Source organism: Musca autumnalis, unplaced genomic scaffold (genome assembly GCF_047663935.1).
Source record: "Musca autumnalis isolate F117 unplaced genomic scaffold, ASM4766393v1 scaffold_4, whole genome shotgun sequence".
Lineage (NCBI taxonomy): Eukaryota > Metazoa > Arthropoda > Insecta > Diptera > Muscidae > Musca > Musca autumnalis.
In genome coordinates, this window is record NW_027411977.1 from 198,365,395 (window position 1) to 198,389,039 (window position 23,645).

General features: G+C 33.2%; 1 protein-coding gene across 7 annotated transcripts in view; it reads right to left on the bottom strand.

The window, feature by feature from the left end:
• The window catches only part of bru3 (CUGBP Elav-like family member bruno 3), a 1,231,558-nt gene that overhangs the window by 1,182,950 nt on the left and 24,963 nt on the right, over window positions 1-23,645 (bottom strand). The window contains exon 1 of one of the 7 annotated variants that reach the window (XM_073980086.1): window positions 12,889-12,960. The exons of the other annotated variants lie outside the window; for them this stretch is intronic. The gene's annotated coding sequence lies outside the window, so the exon portion shown is untranslated. Of the gene's footprint in view, window positions 1-12,888; window positions 12,961-23,645 lie in introns of those variants that run through there. 7 annotated transcript variants of the gene reach the window in all.

Consider the following 23,645-nt stretch of genomic DNA (forward strand, 5'->3'; position numbering starts at 1 on the left):
CCCGATTTACGGTATTTTGACGTTTTTAGCTACATTTTCAGACTGATGTAGCTATAATTTGACATTTAGGGTTCTTAAGTGTCAATAAACTTATATAACAAAACTTGTGGACATAGGTCCACGTTTTGGTATAGCTCCCATATAACGGTAGCCCCCGATTTACGGTATTTTGCCGTTTTTAGATACATTTTCAGACCGATTTAGCTATAATTTGACAGCTAGGGTTCTTAAGTGTCAATAAAGTTATATAACAAAAGTTGTGGACATAGGTCCACGTTTTAGTATAGCCCCCATATAACGGTACCCCCCGATTTACGGTATTTTGCCGTTTTTAGCTACATTTTCAGACCGATTTAGCTATAATTTGACAGTTAGGGTTCTTAAGTGTCAATAAACTTATATAACAAAAGATGTGGACATAGGTCCACGTTTTGGTATAGACCCCATATAACGGTACCCCCCGATTTACGGTATTTGGCATTTTTAGCTACATTTTCAGACCGATTTAGCTATAAATTGACATTTAGGGTTCTTAAATGTCAATAAACTTATATAACTAGTGGACATAGGTCCATGTTTTGGAATAACCCCCATATAACGTTACCGCCCGAGTAGGTATTTTGACGTTTAAATTCACATTTCTAGACCGAATTAGCTATAATTTGATATTTAGGGTTCTTAGTGACCAAAAAACTTATATTCGAAATAATTATGAACGTAGGTCCATGATTTGGTATAGCCCCATATAACGGTACCACGGTATAACGGATTTCGGTATCCCCATATAACGTATTTTCGGTATTTTGAGAATTTTACCTACAAGTTTTAACCGAATTATCTGTAATTTGAACATTTAATATTTGAAATTCTTAGTGGTCACCACACCTCTCCACCAAAAATTGTCAAGAGAGGTCGATGTATTGATAAATCTCCCATATAAAAGTACCTCCCGATTTTAATTTGATGATTTTAACTACAATTTTAAACCGAACTAGCAGTAATTTGACATTTGAAGTTCTTAGTGGTCACAACACCTCTTCATCAAAAATTGTCAACATAGGCCCATGTTCCGATATAGCTCCCATATAACGGTACCTCCCAATTTTCAGTAATTGGCAATTTTAGCAAAAATTTTTAACCGATCTAACTGTAATTTGACGTTTGAAGGTTGTAGTGGTCATCACACATTTGCATCAACAATTTTCAACATAACCCCAATATAACGATACTTCCCGATTTTCGGTACTTTGAGGATGTTACTTAAAATGTTTAACCGAACGTAGGTCCATGTCTTGACATAGCCCCAAAACAAACCTTCCGATTTTCCGTACCTTAGCTTTATTTTTTGTACGAACTTTCTGTAATTTGAAATTTAAAAGCCAACAAAAATTGTTCATTTAATTTCATATTTTCGTATAGCCCACATACCTCCGAACTAGCTGTTAATGACATTTGAAGTTCCCACGTTATGTACCAATTTTCGGTATTTTGAGGATTCTAGATACAATTTTTAACCGAATTAGGATTTTTTTGACATTAAAGGCTCCAATCAAAAACAGTCAACATAGGTCCATGTTTTATTATAACCCCTATATAACGGTACCTCCCAATTTCTAGCCCACCAAAAATTGTCAACATACATAGTTAAATATAGGCACTATAAAAAAGGGCCTCCCGAATGAAACACTTAAAGTTGGTGACATGAATGAAAACTAATTATTCCATTTTAGTTCAGAATATTTTATGGTGGAGGGTATGAAAAGTTCGGCCCGGCCGAACTTAACGCTTTTTTACATGTTATTATTTCCAATATTTCTCAATTCCATTAAATTACGTCTTCAGGGAAAATCTTCAAAAATATTTAATTAATATTAGTATCTATGGTGTATATTGGACTCAGATTATGATATTTTCAAGCACCTAAAACAGGTTTTAATTTCTTCAAAAATTGTCTTAAACAAGCCGATAACTTTCTTCCCTGCTGTTCGTTCGACCGTTTGTATTTGTTTTCAAATTAAACAAGTGTTTTTCGAGCTTGAGGTCATGTTTTTATTATTATTATTTCCAATATTTCTCAATTCCTTTAAATTACGTCTTCAGGGAAAATCTACAAAATATTTATTTAATATTAGTATCACAGCATTTTACATTTTAATTAACAAACACAAAAATTCAAAGAATAAGTTATAAGTTTTACATGTGAAATGTTGTGTTTGTTATTAAAATATAAAACCTTGTGATACTAATATTAAATAAATATTTTGTAGACTTTCCCTAAACATGCCATTTAAAGGAATTGCGAAATACTGGAAATAATAAAGATAAAAACATGATCTCAAACTCGAAAAACACTTGCTAAATTAAAACAAGTAAGAACGGCGTTAAGTTCGGCCGGGCCGAACTTGTTATACCCTCCACCACGAGTTGTATTGAAGTAAAATATAATGAAAAGTTTCCTTTCGTGTATGACTTAATACAAAATTTCAGCAGTTTCGGTAAAACAATGTGAGGCACGTCGATCTATACCGACAAATTTCTGACGGAAAGTTTTTAGACTCTAAGAAGACTAAATACCAAATATTTCGGTAAGAGAATGTGGCTAAAACTTAAAAAATACCGTAAATCGAGAAGTACGCTTCTATGGCGATATAGGAAGACCTGAACCTATACTGATAATACTGTTCTGGAATACTTTATAACCTCTTGGAAGACTAAATAACGAATTTCAGTGATTTCCGTGGGATATTGGTCGAAACGTGGACCTATACCGACGGATTTTAGACGGGAATGGGGGCAATATGAAGGCGTGGACCTGTACAGACATATACCTTGGGAACAGTTTTATATCATCATTTCGATGGAATATTGAGGCCACAACGTTCAAAATACCGAAAATCGGAAGGTACCGTTCTATGGGGCCATATGAAGACGTGGACCTATACCGACAAATGTATAGGGGAAGTGCACCCAACGAAGTTTCAATATAAAATTTTAGCTATTTTGGCGTAATATTTAGGCCACAACCTTAAAAATACTGAAAATCGGGAGGTACAGTTCTATCGGGGCTACATGAAGTAGTGGACCTACACCGACAAATTTAGAGAGGGGAAGTTTTATACTCCCAAAAAGGTTATATACCAAATTTATGCCATTTCAGTGGAATATTGAGGCCACAACCTTCAAAATACCGAAAATAGGGAGGTACCGTTCTATGGGGGCTACATGTAGGCGTGGACCGATACCGACAAAATTCTAGGAGAAAATTTTAAAACCCCCACGAAGACTTAGTACTAAATTTCAGCTATTTCGGTTTCATAATGAAGCTAAAACCTTCAAAATACCGAATATCGGGAGGTACCGTTCTATGGGGGCTATATGAAGGCGTGAACCTATACCAACAAATTTCAGGTGGAAAGTTCTATACACCCAACGATAACTAAATACCAAATTTCAGCCATTTTGGTGGAATAATGAAGCTAAAACCTCCAAAATACCGAAAATCTGGAGGTACCGTTCTATGGGGGCTATATGAATGCGTGGACTTATACCAACAAATTTTAAGTGGAAAGTTTTATACACTCAGCGATAACTAAATACCAAATTTCAGCCGTTTTGGTAGGATAATGAAGCTAAAACCTTAAAAATACCGAAAATTGGGAGGTACCGTTCTATGGGGGCTATATCAAAATGTGGACCAATTTTCAATACCAACCATCCTGCAAGTAATAAATACTTCTGTACCAAATATTGACTCTCTATCTCTAAAATTTCGAGCTGTATCTTGATTTCAACAGACAGACGGACATGGTTAAATCGACATAGAATTTAATGCTGATCAATAATATATATATATATACATTATAGGGTCTCCGACTAATATTTCCATGTGTTACAAACTGAATGACAAATTTAATTATACCCTCCATATGGTGGATGGTATAGAAATAGTAATCATTCGAATCCCACTACAAATAATTTAATCGTAATTTAATACAAAAAATTTCAAGAAAATGGAAGAGTAAAATCATCTCTGGAACCGTGTCAAAAAATCTGAAAATAATAAAGGAAATCAAAAACCTCATCTTAAAAAGTGTGGGATTTCACTCAGAAATCTCCATATAAGTCTATATATCTTAATTCGTAAATTTGAAAATTCGAGTTTCAAATGAAAAAGGTTTTGAATTTAAAAAAATTATTAAAAAAATTCGATTTGTTTCAACAGGTTTTAATTTATTCTAATGTAATATCTGACACATGTTACCTTGTTTACATATATTTATACATAATACGCATTTTCATTTCTCGGGATGTAGTAATCAGGATCCCAAAGACTAGCTGATGTAAAAAATATAAAAAACTACCTGGGCAACTGTAGCTCAAAAACGATTAAACCGATCAGCATATGTTTTTGTGGTATAATTAAGAACCTTCTTGTTTTAAAAAAAGTTGTAAACTGTCAAAATCAAAATTTCGATTTTAACTAAAAAACTGGATTGTTTTTTTTTTTTTTGTTTTGATACAATTAGTGACAAAGTAACAGATATTAATTTATGTCGTGTGACCCTAAAATTTGTTTTCAGTTATATTTCTGATTACACTATGCAACACTGAAAATGCAAACAACTTCTAGTGTGCATTTTTTGAAAGTACATATTGAGACTACAAAAACCCTAGTAAGGTTTTTTCCTGTCAGATCCAATTCGGATTTTAGGGCCTCATATAAACCGGGCTAAATCTACCCTTTTTTGCAATTATCAGGCCTTTATCACAGAAACGAATAGGAATTTGGCCTTGCTGTCTTTAGCAGTATTGTAGCCCCAAACTAGTAGAACTTATCTTTTAAAAAACCACATAAGAAAAACTCCATCTAGAGCATCAAAATCTATAAAATATAGAAAATTTTACATAATTGCTGAAATTCTGGTCAGTATCGGCTAAACTATTGGGAGTTGAAGCAAGTAACCTTTTGCAAAAATCTTCCAAATAAAGTTCTCAACAATTCATTAGAACATTCTGAAACTCTAAAATGCTTACTTCATGTTGTTTCAGTGGTATTTTGCATCATATCTTTTACAACACTTATTTCAAACACAGTTCACACCAAGAGTTTATTCTCGCTTTTCGGATTTCACTACATTTTTGACATTTTTTTTAAATCGTCGTTGAAAAATGTACTGAAAACAATGGCATAGAGGCATTTTAAAATTCCATAAAATCCGAGCTGGATCTGACACAACAAAACCCTACTGTACTTTCAAAAAATCCCCAGTTCAAATTGTTTGCACAAGATCACCTTAAAAATTTTGCACAGTGTTACAGAGATTTTAAAAAATTGTTCAAGGTTCAGATAAATACAAATTTTGAAATAATTTTCTGCGAAAGTTTTTTTATGTAATCACTTTATGATTAGGATTTTATGTAATCTTAGGTAAAAATCATCAAAATATCATAACCCTAATATACATACATAAAAAAATTGTCGACAATATTAATTAAAGAGTTGTTTTCACTACACGTTACATTTACTATCAAATTTTGAGGTTATAAATGAGAAAAAATGATAAAACCACCTTAAATTTCAAAATTAGCCTAGCCATACCAGTGAGTCAATGCTAGGCTTATACCCTAGACAGACGGCAGCGTTAATTTGCATTAACTGCCTTAATTCAAATTAATTCGTACATTATCCACATTCTTAATGCACAAAATCAAAGGAAATTTAAATTGAATTTAGCAATTTCAATATGGCAATGCTGTTGAAAATCAATTGTCTTTTGTCAAATTTCCATGTTTAAGAAAATAAAAAAGGAAAAAAAAAATCAGCAATTTTCGCGTTTCTTCAAAATAAGCAGTGGTCTTTCGCGAGTAGAATAGCAGCTAATCGTTTTTCAAGCCTTCTAACAAATCTCTTTTTAAAATTTTTATTTTCACAAAAAATGTCATTACCCACCATACCAATTCTATCGAAAATTATATATTTTTCAAATGTTTTTTAAAGTTTTGCAATATTTTTATAATATTAAAAAGACTCAAAAATATCGCGAATAAATTAAATTTATTTTTGCTACATCGTGGTGAAAATGTCAATGGTAGAAAGTGTATTTGTATCGCATATTTTGGCGAACTTTTGTAAAGCTTTATGAAATGGTCTGCTGGGTACAAACAAACAACACAAACAGCTGTTTCATAAATGCAGAAACTATCGTCTGTAAGGGTGAAAAATTAATTCAAATTAGGACATTTTTAATGCAAATTAACTCTGCCGTCTGCCTAGGGTATTAGCAGGTCCTGAACTAAAATAGATTTATAATCAACAAATGTGAACATTTGCGGAAATTTTTTATATTTAAACAAAGGAATAAAAAATTGCAATATTTTGGCGCACAGTTGTTCAGAAATCGATTTCCTGACCAAAACCCCAATTTGTCTGGTGTCACCGATTGTTAAGTTTAATGTGAGATTCAATAGTAAACATATTAAAACTAAGAAAACCAAAAAAATAGGTCAAAATATTGAAGGGTATAGGCGTGGCGTGCTCCTAAAGACGACAATTTTGGAAAATATGTCTTTTTTGCAAATTTCTGGAGAAAGAAATAGCAATAGAACTGTTGTTGAAATAGCTATAGAAATTGCCGCAGCGCTTACAGGAATTGAGCTATTTTATTTTTCCTTAGGTACTAAATTTTAGTGAAATTCCAAATTTAGTGGACTATTACTTTTAGGGAAAAACATGGAACAAAGATTCGTTTCCGCAGAATGATACCTGAAAGTGTCCTCTTTTAGCTCGTCACGTCCCGTCCGTTTAACACTTTCTATATTTTTTAAAATTACATGTGTAAAATGTTGTGTTTTTTCCATACCGTTTCCCATATTAATAACAGCATTTTTACAGAAATGAAAATTTTGAAGTTACGAATTTTTATGTGAGTTTTATGAAAACCCAAATAGTATTTTTACAGTGTTTATTTAACTTGCTTTGGTCCGTTTAGTTCAAATCTGGTAACTCATTTTTAACACAGTTGCAGTTGACCAATCGAACTGAAACTTTGCACACTTTTCAGATTTAGATGACAATAATGAATATGGAATCAGAACCAATATTGGCCCATTTTATGTTTTAACGGTGTTTTATTTAAATTGCATTTCAAATCTGGTAATTCAATTTTGACACAGTTCCAGTTGACCAATCGGACTAAAACTTTGCACACTTTGCAGATTTGCATGACAATAAATGAATATGAAATCAAAACCAATATTGGTCCATTTTTACCATTTTACAGTGTTTTATTTAAATTGCATTTCAAATCTGGTAACTCAATTTCGACACAGTTGCAGTTGACCAATCGGACTAAAACATTGCACACTTTTCAGATTTGGATGGCAATACATGAATATGAAACTAAAACAAAGATTGGTCCATTTTAAGGTGTTCAACATTGTTTTATTTAAATTGCATTTCAAATCTGGTAACCTAACTTTAACCAAAAATTGTGAACATAGGTCCAGGTTTTGGTATAGCCCCCTTATAGCGGTACCACCCGATTTCAAGTATTATGAGGATTTTATCTTCATTTTGAGGCCGAATTGGCTGTAACTTGGCATTTGGAGTACCCAATGGTACAGAAACTTCTCCACCAAAAATTGTTGACATAGGTCCATAGGTTTTGGTATAGTCCCCATATAGTGGCACCACCCGATTTCAAGTGTTTTAAGGATTTTATCTTAATTTTTAGCCAGAATTGGCTGTAACTTGGCATTTGGATTCCCCAATGGTACAGAATCTTCCCCACAAAAAATTATGGACATAAGTCCAGATTTGGGTATAGCCTTATATAATGGTACTAAACGATTTCAGACATTTTATATTTTTAGGCCTAAATTGACTATAATTTTGATATCAGTAGTCAAAAAATATATTCACTGAAAAGTTAAAAATAAAATATAATTTAAAAAAATTAGGTTTCAGTGTTTTATTTAGAAATGCACTTAAAACTAGGAAATAATTTGTCGCTTAGCCTCAATAAATATATTCCTTCTCATGATGGAATCTCTCAAATAAAACGTTTGCATTGAAATTAAAAATGGTGGCAAAATTAAACGGCAAGCGTTTTTTGAGAGATTCCATCATGAGAAATAATATATTTATTGAGGCTAATAAAACACGGAAACATAATTTTTTAAATTATATTTTATTTGTGTTTGACATTTTTTAATAGATTGGAACACATGAGAAACTCAAAAAAAAAAAACGATATTTTGATGTAAAATATGAAAAAAATGTAAATTTTTTATTTTGACCTTGAATTCCTCTGGATCGAATTTGATCGTTCTAAATTTACCTGAAAGCAGATTGTGTTATCTGCCAGAACAAATTATGAAATTATGTCTATCCATTTAAATGTTACGGAGTGTTGACCAGGAAAAAAATGATTCTGAACCCCTGTGAGGATTTATTTATTTATTTTGTTTGACAATTACACTGTACAACAAAATCGAACTTTTTCAAAATTACAAGAAACCCCGCACATATTATGAAAGAGGACCGAAAAAAAGAAGACACGTGTATCGGCGTCGACGTGGAACATTTCTGTTGACACAAACCCCAAAAAGTGAGGTATTTTAGGAGATTTCGACTCAGTATGGAATAAATTGTAATTAAGAGTCTAAAAGTTTAACAAATAATTTCTACCTATAATATCTAATTTTGTAACGTCATTTTCTTAACAAAGTATTTTACTCAGCTATCTAGCTTGTTCTAGGACTTACAATGAAATTTTGTGTAGAATATTTCTTCTTTTAACGCCTTTCGTCTAGAACTAAATTTCATGTTATTTTCAAGCATCAACTCGAAAAAAGAACAAAACAAATTTATTCAAAAAATATTTGGGTGTTTTGCTGGCAAACTTGATGTATATATTTTCTTGATATATATTGCAAATACCTATTTCATTTATTCACAACTTATATTGAAATTTGATGGAGATTATTTTTGTTTTTGAGATCTTCTATCTAGAATGAAGTTTTGTGGGACAAAACTTAATAAACTCAGATAAAGTACAACATTAACCCCAAAGCGTGATTTTACTTTTGGCAGATTCCTGGAGTTTAGGTGCGATTTAGAGTTTTGGTGTATTCGGGGACCTATAGTAAAATTTTATGACAAATAATTTTGTAGAATATTTTGATCTGATACGTTCACATTTTAAAGGAGTTTTAAAACGTTTTTGAAAAAAGGGACCAAAAAGACCCATTTAGTGACTCGCATGAGGGTTAATTTTTTTTTCATAAAAAGATACCCCGCATTGTTGTCAGTAATATTGCCAACGACACTTTATACCTAAAATGCAAGGATTCCAAGGAATCTGATGTCGAATATTTCAAAACCTGTAGATATGGGCGGACCGCCACGTCTATTTAGGTTACTTCCCGACGTAAGCTTTCAAAACGCCGATACACGTGTCTTCTTTTTTTCGGTCCTCTTTCATAATCTGGTCGAATTATCTTGTAATTATTTTTTGTGTTGTACAGTGTTATTGTCACCAAGAAACGATAAATAAATTGCCGTAGCGTGTTTTCAAGCTGAGTAGTTTTATTTTTCCTCAGGTACTATATTTTAATAAAAATACAAAATTTAGTGGACTAGAACTTTTGAGATGCGAGGTGTTCCCTTATATTCGTATATTTATATTTAGCACTTTTTTCATTTCAATGCAATTATTTAGAGGAAAGTAGTAAAAATTTGCATTATTCTATTAATAAATAAAATTCATTTAAGAAATTAAAATAATTGACTGTTCATAATTTGGCATTTCGCATTTTCTAGGTAGAGCGAATTTTTTTTTACCAAACGGTTTCAGGTATGTTAACTATTTATACCAAATTAACAACTCGTCGGTGTCATGCTTAAGTGTTCCATACGCCATTTTTGACTTTTTGAGATACAGATGGTTTCTAGGGTTATCCGGTATTCTTTTTCTGAATTTCTAGTCGGCCTTCTCCTATCTGCTCTAGTTTACGAGATATCCACGCTTCGACGGGAAAGCATAACATTTTTTCAGTTATGAAATTCATATTTTAAAAACTTACAAGTTTAAAAACACTTTTCAAAAATCAGAATTTTAATTTTCGAATTAAGAGTATTTAAGTCATTGAGGCAAAACTGAATTTTTTTTGTCAACTTGTTCCATGTGATTTACAATATTTCACATTTGTGTCATAAGTGCGGATATGGAACAAATCGACAAAAATCCTTTTTTAAAAAAAAATCTCTATAACTTTTATATTCCAATACATATTCCTCTAAATTTTTGCAATAATGTACTATATTTTTCAAGTCAAAAATATAAATATTTGATTTAGCCAGCTTCACGCAGTTGTGAGGCAAAACATTAAACCGCGATTATCTCAAAACAGACAAATGGCGTATGAAAAATTTAAGCATGACACCGACGAACTGTCGGTACTAAATTTTATCTACTTCTGATGTAAATTAATGTTTGTGTTCGCGGAGAGAAAAAAGTGCAGCAAGCAAATAATATGTTTGGGTGCAAACAAATAATATATTTGGATCCAAACATATTATTTGTTTGCTTAAGTCCCTAACATAACATATGTTTGGATCCAAATGTTCTTAAGGCAGATCAATTATCAATACTAAATTTGTGCAGAGCAGGACCAAGTTCAACTTTGAATATGGGTTACATCGGTCCAGGGTTTGGTATAGCCCCCATATAAAGGTTACTCCCGATGTCACGTATTTAGAGGATTTTGGTTCCATTTTTTGTCCGAACTAGTTGTAATTTTACATTGGAGTTCCCAGTGGTCCCAAAACTTTTCCACCATAATTGTCAAGACAGGTCGATATTTTGTATAGCCCCCATATAACGGTACCTCTAGATTTTAGGTATTTTGAAGCTATTAGCAACATTTTTAACCGAACCACAAATAACTTGACATTTTTTTAAATTCTCAGTTTATAAAAATAATTCAGATTTTTTGGTGACCCTAACATCTATCTCGCTGAGCAAAATTTTCGAAATATATAAAGCTTTTTGGTGTAGTAAGTGCGGCAAAACTTTAATATTTTAGAACTAATTTTTTTTAATAATTGGGATTTTTGCTAAATTCTCTGCAAATTCTTCCTTAAAAATATTAAAAATTATCATGCTTTCTTATAGCTCCCATATAAACTGTCGCTTGCTCCCACTTTTATTAAATCTGAATTTTCCAAAGAATTTAGCTAATTTTAACTTTTAAAAGTTTTAATTTATAAATATTTATAAAAATTGTAATTTATGAATAATTTTAAATTTATTTTATATTTTTATGTTCAGAATTAAAATTAAATTGTATATAAATTCAGTAACACAATTTATATACAATTTACATATATTTAATTTGCAAAGTTATTTTTTATTATATTTTAATAGCTTAATAAGCAATGTCTAATTAATTTTTGTCCTGATTTATATTTTTACGAAATATTTCTTGACCTAGGACAAGGAAAATATTTTTAACCTTCCATACAAGACAAAACATATGTTTCATAACATGACCTAGGACAATATTCTTATTGTTGCCAAGCAAATTCCGAACTGTTTGCATACTTTTAGGCGTTTTTGTTAGCATAATTCAACTTAACCAAATTGATCTTATAATTGTTCCATTTAATTCAGTTGATCTGAATTCGATAAACCATATGTTACATTTTTTACATTTCAATGAATTTTTAATTTGTATACATACAACAAATTACCTTTACACCATTAACATGCGGTGGAATTTTCTGCTACAAAACGGAAAATTGTTTTCACTACATTACACTACTTTTTAATTTCAAACAAAAAAAAAATTGCAAAACTCAAAACCAAAAACAATAAATTTTAAATATCATGCAGAAAATTCAAAATTGGTTTAATTGCTTTCTCGATGAAAATAGATTTCTTTTCGAACATGTGTATATAGGCACAATTCACATTTATGGAGATTTTCAATATTCTTCAAATCGATTTGAAATTTTAAATTCCAAAAGAAAAAAAAACACAAAACAAATAAACATCATTTATAAACAATTCAAAATTATAACACACACACACGATTACAAACACCATGGCGTATATGATGCAGTAACCCGGAGAGAGAGACACACACACGTACCGCACTGTGGCCCGTCCGACTATTTGTACTAAACTAAAGAAAAACACTTGAAGTGTAAAATAATAAAAATGAAAATTGAAATTTTTTACTTTGTTTAGATTTGAAAATAGAAAGGAAATTAAAAAAAGAGGAAAGAGGAATGGTAAACTATTTTCAAATTTTGTTTACATTAAAAAAATTGATGAAAATTAAAATCAAGAGGTAATTTTCTGTTTCTATATTTTTCCAATTTTCTTAAAGAAAAAAATTAGCATGAAAACGTTTTCCATATTGAATGAAATGAATGAATGAAAAAAGGAGTTTTGTTGTTGTTATTTTGTTGTGTGCTGTTATTTGTTTGCGCAAAAATTCCGTTTATTCTCAATACAATATGGTTTGAACGTTGGCTGTATTATTGTCATCATATATTTCTGAAGGGGATGCTATCGAACATACACTTTTTTACAACTGTGAAGTAGTGGCTAGCATACGATTTCGAATTCAATTTACGTGTTTTAACGACGTAGAGTTGAACGACTTGATTGTTTATTTTGATTTGATTTAATTTCGGTTATTTCGAAATTTATTTAGCATTTATTTAATTTGATATTTCAAAATATTGTTGATTATTATAATTATTTATTTTTCAAATTACATATATTCTCGCTATATATATATATGTATAGGTATGTATATATATACTATATTAAGTATGTTGTTGTGTTTTGGGAAAACTATATAATATTTTCTCACACGATCTGTGTTTGATTTGGAATCATACGGAAATTTTCGCTGACTTAACTACACAAAACTCAATTTCATACTGAAAAAGGACGGCAAACTCTATCGAGAAAAACACCAGACAACGACGACGATGACATGGATAGAAGAAGAATGCACACACAAACAAGCAAGCGGACGACCAACACCATTCATTCGGTCGTCAGGCGGCCGTTTTTAAGTCAAAACAACGAGTCGCAACAAAACGAGCAACAATCATCACAGTCGGTCGGTTTTCAGTTGTTTCGTTTGGCCAAAGAAGTAAAACACAGCACACATAGCCAACCATTAGAGAACACCATCATAGGGTGGGTGGTAAATACAGAGGAATAGCTGGCCGGCCAGCCAACGGCATGAAAGCAACCTAAACCAACAAACACATCATCGTCACATCGCATCGCTCAACCAAACCGAAAACGACTGAAAACAAACGAGCAACGGCATAAGGTAGGAAACGAACGAACATAACACAACATACAACCGCACTAAAAACATTCGTCGAAACGAGCGAGTCAACGAAAATGCTTTAACGAATGGTGAAAATGTTGTGTTCGTCAATTAGGTTTCTTATTAGAAATTTTCCTTCAAACCTGTTTGTTGAGGGTGGACGTTCGTTAGTTCGTTTGAATTTCTGTGCAACGGCAATGTAACAGAATTGAATTGAATGTCTAATCAGCCAGGTTGTTTGGCCGTTTTTACACGGTTCAATACAATCAACTTCATTCATACATTGGCTAAAGGCCGCATTGTGGCTGAAGAGTCAAAGTTGTTCAAAATAAATGTTGGCACAGTGTTTCACCAATTTTAGAAATTTTATCCACAGTATGGAGTGTTATTAGCTTAACGACATGGAACCACCATTTTTTATAGGCGAGTCCGTACGGTGTGTTTAAAAACATGACTTTTAGAGAAGTCTTACATGGCACAGTGGCCAAATCTCCCTGGCCAAAAACCGAAAAAAGCTTTATCAATTTACGCAAAATAGTTTTAAATATAGTTTATAGGATCACACTGCGTCTAGTTATGAACAAATATATACGTTTCTTGTTTAGTAAGTGAGTATAAAAAAGGTCAATGTGACCCTATTTAAAAAAAATCTCAATATTTAAGTTGTTTATTAAAATATATAATATCCAAAATAAACGACGGCTTTTAAATATTTTTTGGTGTAATTTTAATGAAAGGTATGTGAAACGAATTTAAAATGTTCTTGTTGATTTTTTTTGGGTTAATTTTCACAATAAATGATGAAAATAGTTGTGAGTAAGATCGAGTTGGGCTGCGTACCATACCATTTCATAAAAAGGGAAGAGTTTTTTTTACCAATTTCCATCGAAACATTTTGCCCACTTTTAATACACTTTTCGTTTTTATGTGACATTTTGTCTTGCAGATATGTACAGATTTTCTTTTATTCAGAATGTCAGAATATAGTATTGGGTCACTTTCTGGCGTTTGGGTATAATTTAGAGTTTTGATGTATTCTAAGACCTATATTTCTAGAATACTTTGACCTGAGTCCATCACATTTTATAGGAGATTTTAAAGATTTGTGGAAAAAGGGACCAAAAAGACCCCTTTTATGACTCTCACAAGGGTTAATTTTTTTAAGAGAAATATTCCTCGCATTCTTGTCAGAAAAGTTGTCAAAGACATTATACACCTAAATTGCAAGGATTCCAAGTGATCTTAACTCAAACATTTCCAAAACTGTAGAAATGGTAGAAGCTTTCAACCCTATTTTAGTTTCTTGGTATTTTGGCAAAATTGATACCGATATTTCTTTGGTATGTAATGCAAATAGAGATTTCATTTCTTTGATAACTTATAGTGAAATTTAACGGAGAACATTTTTGTCTTTGCGGCCATTCTTCTAAAATCGTTTTTTGTATGACAATTGTGCAAAAACTCACATGAAGTACGACCTTAACCCTAAAATGTGTTTTTAATTTTGCATATGTCAGGAGTTTTGTGTATTCTAGGAGCTATAGTAAAAATTGATGGCGAACCAATTTGTACACTGTTTTGATATGAAAACCGAAAAACATAAAAACCCAAGGTTTGGTCTAAATTCATTTATTTTTAGATTTTTGACCAGGTTTTCGAAAAATTGGCCACTGTGCATGGCTGAAATATGAAGCACGTAGAAAATGTAGCATACATTATGGAAAGGAATGTTTTTATACTGAAAAATGTGACGCTTTTTGGCCTTGCAATTGAACCCGGCTTATCAGTATACAGGATGGGCCTGCTTACCATTGGACAACGGTGGCGCCCAATTTAAATTATTATTAATGAGCGGCATGAACTAATAACTATGGTGGTGGATAAACAAAATTAAGTTGTGGAGCCAGGGGTTAGTAATCTGACATTTTTGAGGATGAGAATAGGACCAAACGACGCTTAAAAAAGCTTACAGCTTAACATAATATGTCTACATATAGCCACCAAAAGACAAACATATACATATTTCGCAAATACTTTGGCATTCAATTTTAGAGGGTAAGATGTATTTATACCCTCAGTCTTTAAACGAACGAGGGGTATATACACTCTCATTCATTTCACTTTCAAAATGGTCCTCGTCGATAAAGTTATTAAAGAACCCAAGTATGTTTGAACGAAATCCGTTGCATACACTTTTGAATCTGTCTGGCTGCTTGCAGCTCACGATAATGTTCGAACGGATTAACCGATTGGGTAAGCAATATTTTGTCCAAACTAAGATCAGCCGATTCAGTTTTAAATTTGAGAAAATAGCCTTGAGAAAATGGGCGGAAACTGTAAAAAAACCCTTTTGCGTTATGTGTAGTGGCTGGAGCGCACGACACCTCTCGAACGTTTTAACCAATTTGGTCAAAATGTTAGCCTTCGTAATATTTTACCCCAACTTACTTTAAGATGCGCCATATAGATCCATTCCTTTAGGTACCTCTCCACAAAAGTTCAAAACTATTCGCTACAATGCACAAGGCGAAATATAAGCACTTTAGCGGAACTTTACTAATAACTTTTAAAGGAAAGGGCGTAGATTCCTAAAATTTTGCAAAACTGTTTCTTATATTAGTGGATAGTGTGGGGCTCAAATTGGGTCACATAGGCCCGCGGATTCCTGTAGCGTTCTGTAACGGCGGCTGCCGTTTTTACGTTTTACATTCATTTTTCAATCGATTTTGCTGCAAATTGGTATATTCAGTTTTCAGCGGATAGAAAACTTATGTACGAAATATTTTCAATATAGGTTTGCGTTTAGGTATAGCCCCCATTGAACGGTACCGGTCGCTGGGACATATTTTAAATGTTACAGACACATTTTTCAACGTATTTGGTTGTATTTTGGCATTTTATGTTCTTCGTAGATAGAAAACCTCTGTGCGAAATATTAGCATCGTAGGTAGGCGTTTTCGGTATAGCCCCCATATGACGGGTTCCCTCATATTAGGTATTTTAAACGTTGAAGACAAAAAAATTTAAATTTTAAGATGTTAGCGAATAAAAATCATCCTCACATAAAAGCTGTCAACATAGGTCCAGTTCTGGGTGAAGCCCCACAACCCTACATATCCATTAAGGAGTAAAATGTCAATAATTTTTTGTTTTCATATGTATTTATAATGTTTATTGGTCTATTTAGTAGGTCTGTACCATTAATTTTATTAATAATGTCTCTCAGATCAAGTTCAGGTTGGAACTGCGTTACAATTTTTAACGTATATTGGTATTTGTACCGCAGCATCCAAAAATGTTGCACTATATATAAATCACCAACATTTACAGGTCAAAACTATGAACAATTGCGAGAGGATTCTTAATTTAACAGATATCATCATTTGTTAGAATTAGTGAGTCCATTTCTTCAAAACACAGTCAACAATGGCGTTCATTGCGGCGTTTTCCTTCCACTTTGGAAAATGCAATTAAATGAAATTTCCGAAGTCATTTTAGAAAAACTTGAATTTCTCTGAAGACCGCACGTTTCCACAGCTGTTTTATGGCTTTGCGAACAGAGAAGGACCCAATATTTCAGATCATATATAGCTTAAAACGTGAATGTACGGGACTCACTTTTGAAATATCCACGAAAAAAAAAATAATTTTGAAAACCTCAAAAAAGCACTTCTTTCCAATTAACATTGCACGAAGACAAGTTTTTTGCATTTTATAAAGAGTAAAATAACGTAATTGTTTTGTAAAATATTAAGAAAAATAAATCATGGCATACTGACTTGGCATTTGTCCGCGCCGCGCTATTTTTTTAATGAAACCAAATTATGTTTCTTAGAAAAAAATTATGAAACAAAAGTGCAACTTTAAGTGCATTTCTAAGTCGTTGCAGTGGAGTATTTAGCTAACGAATTCAATAAATTACTCCCAAAATAAAACACACTTCCAATATGGATTTTGCCGACGGATTCCTCAGTTATCTCCTTCGCAATACTTAAATCCAAATATATATGTTTTTCTCGGCAAGTTCATACGTCCAAAACGGACCACAAAACCTGAAAATGCCTAATACTTCATTACTGAGTAAAAGGATTTCTTGTGTGATTCATTATTTTCAATAGATGAAAGGAAAGGAAATCCATAGCAGTGGAGTTTTTTAAAGATTTATAGGAAATAGCCGTGGTTTTTTTAAGATTTTTACGAAATCCATAGCCCTGGATTTTTTAAAGATTTATAGGAAATAACCGGGAATTTTCTAAAGATTTTTATGAAAGAGCCGTGGATTTTTTAAAAGACTTTTAGGAAATAGCCGTGAATTTTTTAAAAGATTTTTATGAAAGAGCCGTGGATTTTTTAAAAGACTTTTAAGAAATAGTCGTGGGTAATTTAAAATACTTTTAGGAAGCAGCCGTGGTTTATAGGCGTGGCTTATTTAAGAAAATTTAGGAGGTCCATAGCCGAGAATTTTTAAAAAAATTAAGGAAGTCCATAAACCTGGATTTTTTAAAAAAATTTAGTGCATAGCCGTGGCTTTGGAGGCATACGGCCGTGGACTTTTAGGGTTTTTAGGAAATCCAAAGCCGTAGATTTTTAAAGGTATTTATGAAATGCATATCCGTGGATTTTTTAAGAGGATTTTAGGAAATAGCCGTGGATTTCTTAAAAGACTTTTAGGAAACAGCCGTGAATTTTTTAAAAGACTTTTAGGAAATAGCCGTGGATTTTTAAAAGACTTTTAGGAAACAGCCGTGGTTTCTAGGCATGGCTTATTAAAAAAAAATTAGGAGGTTCATAGCCGAGACTTTTGAAAAAGAATAAGGAAGTCCATAACCCTTGATTTTTAAAAAAAATTTAATCCCTAGCCGTGACTTTTTTAAAGAAATTTAGGAGGTCAATAGCAGTGGATTTTTTAAAGTTTTTTAGGAAATTTATAGCCGTGGATTTTTTTAAACATTTTTAGAAAACTCATAGCCGGGTATTTTTTAAAAAATTTAGGAAATCGGTCGCCGTGAATTTATTAAAGATTTTTAGGAAATCCGCAGCCGTGGATTTTTAAAGATTTATAGAAAATAGCTGTTGATTTTTTTGAAGATTTTTTGGAAATAGCCGTGGATTTTTTAAAAGACTTTGAGGAAATAGCCTTGGATTTTTTAAAAGACTTTTAGGAAATAGCCGTGGATTTTTAAAAGACTTTTAGGAAATATCCCTGGATTTTTTAAAAGACTTTTAGGAAATATCCCTGGATTTTTAAAGATCCATAAGATCGTTTTTTTCAAAATTTTTTTAAAAATTTTTTAAAGGCCCGTAACCGTGAATTTTTTAAAGATTTTTAAGAAATCCATAGCCGTGGTTTTTTTTAGAGATTTGTAGGAAATCCATAGCCTTGGATTTTTTTAAATATTTTTAGGAAATCCACAGCCTTGGATTTTTAAAAGATTTCAGGAGATCCCTTGCCGTGGATTTTTTAAAAATTTCTGGGACATTCCTAATCGATTTTTAAGAAATCCATAGCCGTGGATTTTTTAAAGATTTGTAGAAAATCCATAGCCGTGGACTTATTAATTTTTAGGGAAACCATAGCAGTGGATTTTTAAATTTTTTAGGAAAACCATAGCCGTGGATTTTTTAAAGATTTTTAGGAAATCCACAGCCTTGGATTTTTAACAGATTTTAAGGAGATCCCTTGCCGAGGATTTTTTTAAAAATTCCTGGGACATACCTAACCGTAGATTTTTTAAAGATTTTTAGGAGATCCATGGCGGTGGATTTTTTAAAGATTTTGGGAACATGCTTAACCGTAGATTTTTTAGAAATATTTAGGACATCCATAGCCATGGATTTTTTAAAACTTTTTAGGAAATCAATAGCTATAGAATTTTTTAAGATTTTAGCCGAAAGACAGGTAGGTAGGGAGGTAGATAAGCGTGGATTTTTTAAACATTTTTAGGAGGTCTGTGGCTTTTTTAGAGATTTTTAGGAAATCCTAAGTCTTTGATTTTTTGCAGATCCATAGTCGTGGATTTTTTAAAGATTTTTAGGAAATCCATAGCCTTGGATTTTTTTAAAGATTTATAGGAAATAGCTGTGGAATTTTTAAAGATATTTAGGAAATAGCCGTGGATTTTTTAAAAGGCTTTTAGGAAATAGCCGTGCATTTCTACAAAGACTTTTAAGAAAAAGCCGTGAATTTTTTAAAAGGCTTTTAGGAAATAGTCCTGGCTTTTAAAAGACTTTTAGGAAAAAGCCGTTGTTTATAGGCATGGCTTATTTAAAAAAAATAGGAGGTCTATAGCCGAGTATTTTTGAAAAGATTCCTGGACTTCCTGGTCCATAGCAGTGGACTTCCTGGTCCATAGCAGTGGAGTTCCTGGTCCATAGCAGTGGACTTTTTAAAGATTTTTAGGAATTCCACAGCCGTTGATTTTTTAAAAATTTTTGGGAAATCCATAGCCGTGCATTTTTTAAAAATTTTTAGGAAATCTATAGCCTTGGATTTTTTTAAAGATTTTTAGGAAAGCCATAGCCGTGGTTTTTTTAAAGATTTTTAGGAAATACATAGCCATGGATTTTTTTAAAATTTTGAGGAAATACATAGCCATGGATTTTTTTAAAATTTTGAGGAAATCCATAGTCGTGAAATTTTTAAAGGTCCGTAGGCGTGAATTTTTAAAACCGTTGATTTTTTAAAGATTTTTAAGAAATCCGTAGGCGTGAATTTTTAAAACGGTTGATTTTTTAACGATTTAAGAAATCCGTAGGCGTGAATTTTTCGATCTTCGATATTTCGATCTGTTAGTGACTCGCATGAGGGTTATTTTTTTCATAACAAGTAAAAAAGCCGACAGAGATATACCCTCAGGCTATGTGAAGGTACCCTAAAGAGAAGACCGATATGGGCCATTTTCGAAGATAACCTACATTTGGATAAAACATTAGGAGATCTTTGGATCCCCTTGGACCAAATCGGCATGCCCGTTTTAGAGATATAGTGCGTACCATTTTAGTGGCATTTTTAAACATTTGTGGGGGAGGTACCCGAAGGAGTGAACCGATATGGCTCCCCTTCGAACTTAAACCAAGTTTGGACAAAATATTACGAAGGCCAAACTTTGGACCGACTCGGCTGATTCGTTCGAAACTGACCGTCCGCTCCAGCTACTGATGCCGTAGGGGTTTTACAGCTTTCGTGTCATTTTCTCAGGAACTATAGATTTGCCCCTGAAAAAATTTGTTCCGTCGCAATGGGGACAACGAATACACATTGCTACAACAGAAATCAAAGAGATTCGACAGCAGTTCTTAAAGTGAACTTATCCAAAATTTGGTGTGGGAGGTACCCGAAGGAGTGGACAAATGAAGTCCAAATTCGAACCAGATATATATTTGGTAGATATATTGGGATATGTAGTGTATGGTCCAAATCGGTAACTACCATCAGGAGTTATCGTACGAACAATTTTTCCGAACATTTTTGAACTTTGGTGGGGGAAGTACCTAAAGGTGTGGACAGACATTGCTTATCTACGAACTTAAACTATATTTGGACAAAATATTACTAAGACCAAATTTTGGACCCAATCGGCAGATCCGTTCGAGAATTATCTTGCGCTCCAACCACCTCACACGGTGTCATAGGGTTTTTTTTGCAATTTTCAGGCTATTTTCTCAGGAAGTATGGACTTGCCCCTGATGAAACTTGTACCGTCGTATAGGAAGCAGTGAATACAAGTTGCTAAAATAAAAATCAAAGCGATTCGACAGATAATCCTAAACTGAACTTTTCCGAAATTTTGTGTGGGAGGTACCCGAAGGAGTGGACCGATTAAGTCCATACTGAAACCTTATCTAAGTCTGGTACACATTTCACGATGGGCAAAGTATGAACCAAATCGGTTACTCCCTTCAAGAGTTATCGTGCGCACAAATTTTCCGAACATTTTCGAACTTTTGTGGGGGAGGTACCGGAAGGAGTGGAGCGATATAGCCCATCTTCGAACTTAAACTAAGTTTGGGCAAAATATTACGAAAGCCAATCGGTTCATCCGTTCGAGAGTTATCGTGCGCTCCAGCCAACCAGACAGACAGACAGACGGACGGACAGTGCTCAATCGACTCCAAATTGTCTGAAACACATTTCGTGCAAACATACTAGGGGTCTAAAACCGTTATTTCGATGAGACACATTATGCCCGTATGAAAGTGTATATACCCTCGTTAGCATAAATGCTGAGGGTATAAAAAGATACCCCGCATTGTTGTCAGTAATATTGCCAAAGACACTTTATACCTAAAATGCAAGGATTTCAAGGAATCTGATATCAAATATTTCAAAACCTTTAGAAGTGGGCGGAACTGGCCGCGCCTATTTAGGTTACTTCCCGACGTAAACTTTCAAAACGCCGATACACGTGTCTTCTTTTTTTCGGTCCTCTTTCATAATCTGTGCGGGGTTTCTTGTAATTTTAAAGAAAGTTCAATTTTGTTGTGCAGTGTTATTTATAGTTATACCCCCTTTGCGTATAACTACCATACATACCATAAATAAAATAATTTTTATAAATCATACGACGGTGGGGATAAAAAGTCTGGTAAAAAAAATTTCAAGTCACAATCGGTCTAGTGTTTTTTTTCCAGTACAATTCCAGGAATCAGAAACGCGAGGCGCCCCTTAAAATGACCAAATCACCCCACCCTAGTGTATATACCTTCTAGGGACCCCGACGAATATTTCGATCTGTTAGTTCTTATGGTGGAGGCATGGCAGAACTACCAGGTAGTGGTATCACACCAGCTGATCGAATATGAAAAGTCAAATCCCTTTATAAAAAAATTATTTTTGTTGTAATTTCCCCAACAACATAAAGAAAGTTTTGACATAACATATTCAAAATTTTACGATGCCACTACCTGGTAGTTCTGCCATGGGTGGAGGGTATAAAAGTATGACTTTTAGTAGGATACTCTCAAAAACTTAGTTGATAACGGTAATCGCGTAACATAATATCACAATTTCGATGAAAGGCTTAATTGAAAGAGGACATCTTGAATGAAAGCCAGGACTTTTAGAAGTCAATCCTTAGTAAGAAGTATCTCCAAGAACCAAGAGACCACTAAATCTGGTTATTTCTACCAATATTATTCGAGGACCATTATACCATTAACCTCTTTAATATTATATATTCTAAATAACTGAATGACAATCGTAAAATACTGTGCCAAATATTCTCTGACAATTAATTTGCATTCTCTTATCTGCAAAGTAGGTTTGCTCTCTTCCTGATTCCTTCAACATGTTCACAAACAACACAACTACAACTTGTGGATTTTCCATACACGTGTGAGTCGCAGATAACGAAAATTGTGAGAGTGAAAAATGTGTTTGCAAGTATTGCCGCATGGCGGCTAATGTATGAAGAATTTAAATGCATGGCATGGTATTGTTGCTGCTGTCGTCATCATCATTAGTCTCGTGGTCGTCGACAATATTATCGACAACGCTGGCAACGAATGAACCAAACAACCAACCAGCAACAGCAACCAACAACATCGACAATTGGTTGCTGGCTGTGTGTTGGCTGTTTGAAAACCCCTAGAAAGAAGAGAAATCTTGATATGGAACATGCTGCTGCTGTTGGTGCTATTCCCATTGATTGTTGATGACGATGCTCCCTCCAACATTAGGGAAGCTTGTTGCTGTTGTTTTTATCACCACATGTTGTCCTCCCTACCAACTCAATTCAGTCAGAGTCAGTCATGGTGATGTTGTGATAGTTGTTGCTCTCCCTCTCTCTTTGACGGTGATGTTTTTATTTTTTGTTTTGCAAAAATTCCTTTTTGTTGTTATTGTTTTTCGAATCCTGCTGGTGGTGGTGTTGTTGCTGCCTCTCCTTTCGTTCGTTGCTTGGTTATGCGGTGAGGTACATTTTTGTGTTTGTTGTTTTTGCCGTTGTCGTCGTCGTCATAGTTGTTGTAATATTTAATAAAAAGAGTGCATACGTTTTGCCATTAGGGTCTCCTACCGCAAGTGCAACAGAGATGGCAATATGTTGTTGTTATTCCTTGTATAGTAGTTGTTGTTTTATATTTCTTTTTTTTTGCTTTGCAAAGTTTTTCGTTACGAGAGTAGCACACAAATAACACAAATAATACGTATCGAGTTGTTTCTGCTGCTGCCACTTTTCATGTTGTTGTTGCTGCTGTTGGGGTTGTTATATGATGATGTTGTTCTTGTTGCCTCATAAAATATATACGTATGTATGTATGTTTGTACGTTTGTATATGTGTTT